Genomic DNA, 6,000 nt, shown 5'->3' with positions numbered 1-6,000 from the left:
CAGACTTTATGCTGTCGCAAATGGCAAATAAATTTCGCGCATTTGACGTTGTTGTTGTAGGCTGCTATGTCTCGCACATTCCTTTACAGTAGTTCCGCTGTTGTTACAACATGAAGAATGCTTTATTTATATAGCGCTATTTCCCTTTAGCCCAATAGTGCTTTACAATAATTACAATCCAAACTAGGAAAATTTACAAGTAGCAGTAGGATGTATTTTTACAAATTTCAGGTTAACAAATCTAGCCGTGGTGCTGTGCTCCGACATCAAACATGGCAGCCAGAGGCACCTTCGTATGATTTCAGCCCGATATCGTAAGCTGCACCCTTTCGCAATTCAGTCCTCAATACGGCAAGTAAAGGGTAATTAGCACTGCCAATTATTATTATTATTATTACTATAATTATTATTATTATTGTCATTGTTATTGTTATTGTTGTTATTATTATTGTTATTATTATTATTATTATTATTATCTTACCATTATTATTATTAACAGGAGTGGGACTCCTGCAAAGCTCTTCAGCATCTGGCAGACAGCTGTCAATGCAGCGACATTGGTGTGGCAATACTTGGGCACATTGGAGGGGAGACAGCATTTTGCCGTGGGATACCACGGGAATGTCTTGTTCTGCCTCCCTGGAGATTGGTGATTGCACTCAACTACCCCAATGTCTCTAAGAGGTCCAAAAACTGTTTGCCGGACACCACCCAAATTGGAGATACTGCTTGCTGTGCTCTGCCGAACACCGAAGCCAGGACGTGCTGGAATTCCCTCCAACATTTCCTATCCCTCAAGCCCCAGGTATCATTCCCTGGTGTGGGCATCCACTCTCTCTCACAAACCTCACTGACCAAGGGGCCAATCTGGTGCCTGGCCTCTTGCCATGGCTACAACGTTTCCATACCATACTGGATGGGGGACAAAACCTTTGCAACCATTGTACACAAGCTCCTGTGGGCCCACCCAATGACAGGCTGTCACCTCCCGTATGGATGCCTGGAGTTTTCATCGTTGGATATGAGCCTCTGCTACACAGTCATCTTCAGCAATCCTGACTTCCACCTGCTCCTTTGCGACCTGGCTGGCATCTAGAACATCTATGCAGTCGACCTCTCAACTGAGGCGTTGTGCAACGAAGGGCTTTGAGGCATTCAAGTCCAGCTTCGCAGCAGCCTCAAGGACTCCAGCATTTAAACTGATGCAAAAAATCCCTCCTCCCGCTTGCATCACAGCTGGACCTCCTACCCCCACTTTTTGCTACGGCTCAAAACCCTTGGGTGGCCGACACCCTGCTTCCATCTCTTCTCCTACATGGGGTCTGGGAGCTCATCTACACCAAATGTGGGGATTGGCCTGAACCCTCCACCCCCTTTGTCCAAACCTGTCTGGCCGCATGGCTGGGGAAGGACCCCAACAACTTTCTTCAGTTCTTCCTCCAGGTCCCCCCCTCCCCTGCCCCCACTATGTCACCTTTTGCAACTGGGTGGAAAAAATGGTGAACTCAATTGCAGCAGACGCAGAGAAAATATCTTGCCCATATCTTGTGTTCCCACACATCCTTTGCCATGAAACGTAGCCTTTGGAGTCAGCCGCCATTCGCAAACACCTGCAGAACCCTGCCTATGCCCCGATCTTCCAAACACCAATGGAGGCACCTGCTCTCTCTAGAGTCCTTGATTTTTCAGTTTTGCCAAAACCTTTGCCAACTTCTTTTTGCAGAAATGCTTTTGCTACACAGCTTTCTTCCAATAGCCTTGTTTCAACAGCCCCTCCACAGCTATGCTCTGCGACATGTTTGCTTTTCTCCATCCACAGGTTTGTGTTCCCTCCACGACCCCTCTTTCTCCGGTATATGTTGAAAAGCAAAGCAAAGTACTTGTCCACATGCAAGTACTTGTGCTGGCACTTGTCCAGAGCAGCAATGCCGTGGACAACACGGTGTCAGAGATGCGACTGCTCTTGTGGAGGTCTACTAGGTGGCGATGGTATTCCATCTTTGCCTGTATCCCACCCTTCTCAGAATCCCCTATTTATATGCATGCAAGGAGTGGAACTGTCTTTCCTGCGACCTCTCCATTTGATGGTTTCCTGCGCTGCAAAGGGCAAGTTTTGTTTTGATGCCCACACAGTAGTTTTGGCAAGAAAGAGTCTCTCCACAATGACACAAACGAAGATGGTCCTTGCAATACTTTTGGAAGCAACTCCTTCTGCAAAGCTGTTTTGCCAAGAACAGCCACTGGCATGTGTCTTTTCCCTTTCTGGCCATGACAGAGTTGGGGCAAGGGCTATAGTAACCCACATCTTGCTCTTTCTCCAATTGGGACTTGGTCTCCATCGCAAGCCCCCGCACCAGTGCCTCTGCCTTCTGTCGACCCGCAAGCTACCTACACAACAAAAAAATACTAGCAAGTACTGGGCAAGTGTTGCTTCACAAGGTTGTTGGCAAGTGCACCACCAAACTATCCGGTTGAATGGTAGTATGTACCAAGAAAGCACAAAATGCTGCAAAAGTGAGAGTTGTCCAAGCAAGAAATCGAAGAGATTGGCGCTTTGCGGATAAAGGAGTCTGCCCTCTTTCTTCGAAAGCAGCTTGGAATTGGCACAACGAGGTTGTACAAGCCTGTTTCCTTGGTCCAAAGTTTGCACAAAAAACTGGACTATCTTCTCAAAGCCCAGGAGAGCCACTTCAAGAACGTGGGATCCTTGGAGCCCTTGAAAAATTGATTCTCTCCTTTTTGGAAAAAACCGATCTGGTTGTTTCTGCTGCAAACGCGGCAAAGTCGGCGATTGTGTGGCCATTGCAGCTCGCAGCACTCTTTTTTGCAACCCTCTTTGCAATTGATGGCATTTGTACTGGCAGTTGGCACAAACAAAGACTCACACGCCCTACTGGCCCGCTTGTCCTCTCCTCCTTTGTCTCTAGCATGCATGGACTAGAAAAACCCTCTGTTACGGCGTAGGCGAGTGTTGCCGCAGGCTGTCCTGTGTGTACCCAAAGGTAGCCAAAACTGTGGTTGCCCCAACGAAAAAATAAGTGTACCTGCTTGCACTGAGCTCACCAACTGCCTATTTTGGGAACCTGACTGCCTACATCCCACATCTTTCTAATTGGGCCAGCTGAGGTGGTGCACTGGCCTTGCTGCCAGGGTTGAAAATTAATGCTCGCACGTTCACCCAGGTGACTTTCAGAATTGTGTTGCCGAGTACTAATCAAGGATCACTTGCCTAGTTTGGTGAGTACGATTTTTGTATACAAAATATATTTTTCAAAATAACTGTAACTTTTTACTTTCTGCGTCTGAAATCTCCAACAAATTTGGATCGCAAACAGACAAAAAGGACTCCCATTTTGGTTGATTGTTACATGATAGATGTACAAAGTAATACCTCTGGTCATAAAATATGCTGACTCATGCAAGGCGCCAGGAAACGCTGGAAAATGCACATTTCCCACCCCTTTTACCGATACTTTGCTCCAAGTTGTGCACATTCACTGAGTTTTAAAAGTGGTCATCTCCAAATGTGGAGATATCTTCCTGTATAAAAAGTACATTGTGATAACAATAGTACTGCTGGTGACAGGAATACCACCCCTCTAATGGAATACGAAAAAGACACGAACAAGCTCAATGGTGACTTGTCTGTGATGCACTGAGAATAGAAAGGGGTCAGAAATGCAGAAGGTTCTGATCTTGAGTAAATTTATTGGCAGGTGTACAAGCTACGAAACAGAACCAATTTCTTATCACAAGAAAAGTGCAGCCCACGTCTTTGCGACAGAGGGAATCAAACATAAATGGTTGTGTATTTTATTATTCATAGGAGAGGGAAGGGGACAGTTTTTTTAATGGAGGAGACAGGGCAATTGAAAACTGATCTGGGCCAGTGTGATTTTAAGGTCACTCGCCCAGATGGCATAGTTCCAAACAGGTGCTGCTCTCCTTTGCTCAGGGCAGTGGCAAATATATTTTGAAGAGTCATTGTTTGAACTTCATTCCTTTCAGGCCACATTTCCTTGATAGTTGTGGTTACTTTATCGGAAGTCCAAGTTGCAGAGTCTGAAGTGTTAACGCAAGTAAATTTTAATTAGGTTGGACCAAGTTAATCATTTTTAGCATATTTTCGTGCTAATCTGATGATTTGTTGGGCTGTTCTTCAGTATGAACAAAATTGTTCTTTATATATATCACCATGAATTGTCACATTCACTTCAGACCGACAAGATTCTAAAAATGAGGTCAAAATAAAAAAAAACCTAAAAATCAGACATGTAAAATTGTGGCTTCCGCTATTTTGGCAAACACACCATACCTGTCTGCTGTTGAGATTGATTATGAAGAATTAATTTTGAGCATCACCAGAGCTAACATCGTCTGGGTTTTGATACTCGAATTCCCTCTGCGATAAAAATGTTCATGTCATGTAAAATGTAAAAACACTGACGTCTTGCAGTTAAAAGCCAACTTTACTTTTGCATAACAAAAATTTTAACGAAATTAACTAACTTACCTTCATTTCTTGCTCTTTTGCTATAAAAGTGCTCTAAGAAGACTGTCATTTAGCCATTTCCTTTCAGATTTATGCAAGTACAGTGTCCAAAACCACGTGTTGATTGTGCAACCATCAATTAGGACCAGACAGAAACATTGGTTCGTTCTGACACTTTTGGTTGCAACATGTTGCATCACGATCAAAACTGATAAAGTCACACATCCTCAAAAAATTATACTGTAATACCAAACTGCATGTCGACGGCAGGCATTAAATACCAAAGGTTTTGAAATAAACTGGGGCAGAATTTTTTTTTGGACAATTTTCTTTTTGTTTAATATTTGGAAATGGACATCACTTCGGACTCAATTACCGTGTTTGTGTTGCGACAAAATCTGATAAGTTCAATCGCAAATTGATACCGCTATCTTAAAAGGTTTATCAAGAAGAACAAAGTCCATAAACAAAGACCTAATTATGTAAATTTAGTTTCAAAGAAACCTATCTGCTCATCTGCAAATCATGCAGCACACGAGAACGTATCAAGTGAAAAGTTCTGTTGTAAATTGCACAATGTAAAATGCATTGAACTTATGAATGAAACAAAAGGATACTTTTAACCTATTTTCTTTTTCCTTTTAGTTATTTATTTATTTATTTTTTTGTCTTAAAGCGTTTTTGTAACCGCTTATCTCTGCCAATTTGCAGCCGGCAAAAACGTTCAAGTAGCTGGTGCTTATGCATGAGTACCGTGTAGCATGAAATTTTTGTGGGACTTTTACTTTGCAGAGTGGATATTTTTTGAGGTTTGCAGGAGCAACTTTTGCTGCTCAAATTGACTGAAATTTCTGCTGGGAACTAATTTTTGAGGTTTTGCTTTCAAGCAGCAAGACATCAACTTAAGGTAAAACAACATTAACAGTCTACTTCTCAGATATTTCAATCCATGACAAGCCGGTCGGCACAACAAGTATTTCCAGTTAGAACCAACATTTCAACTAAAGCTGTAAAAGCCGACTTTTAAGCGGCTCAGGTTGATAAAATGCAAAAATACAATAAACTTAAACTCAGTCACTCAAAATAAATTACATCTGTTGTGCAAGCAACCACACAAGTGCTTCTAGAGCTACCGATATAGCATGGTTGGTCTGTTGCAAGTGCCAATGTTGTATCTACCCAAAAATATGTTTAAAAAATAATTTTTAAAGCGCTGTAAATTGAGTAAATTCAAAAAATCAATTAACAGCATTTTAAAAATTATATTTAAACATATTTTTGTTACCATCAACAATTCTGCACAGGAGTTTCTTTTTTTGATATACAGTAACACAACTGGATTAAGAGCCATTTTTAATTATATTGTTTTAATTAATGGGAATAAATTTTTTTTTTGGGAATGTTTTTTCCAGCTGGAACTTATTTTTGTGGATCAAGAACCATCCGCAAAATCTGAAAAAATTAAACCCTGCAAAATAAAAGAGCTTTCTTTTGCTGTTGTTATTGCA

At 42.0% G+C, this 6,000-nt stretch overlaps 1 protein-coding gene across 1 annotated transcript in view; it reads right to left on the bottom strand.

The window, feature by feature from the left end:
* The window catches only part of LOC137979570 (centrosomal protein CCDC61-like), a 49,181-nt gene that overhangs the window by 38,477 nt on the left and 4,704 nt on the right, over positions 1-6,000 (bottom strand). The window lies entirely within an intron of this gene.

The sequence above is a fragment of the Montipora foliosa genome, chromosome 12 (assembly GCF_036669935.1).
Source record: "Montipora foliosa isolate CH-2021 chromosome 12, ASM3666993v2, whole genome shotgun sequence".
Lineage (NCBI taxonomy): Eukaryota > Metazoa > Cnidaria > Anthozoa > Scleractinia > Acroporidae > Montipora > Montipora foliosa.
The sequence above is the reverse complement of the archived record's forward strand: the minus strand, read 5'-3'. Positions and strand labels throughout refer to the sequence as shown.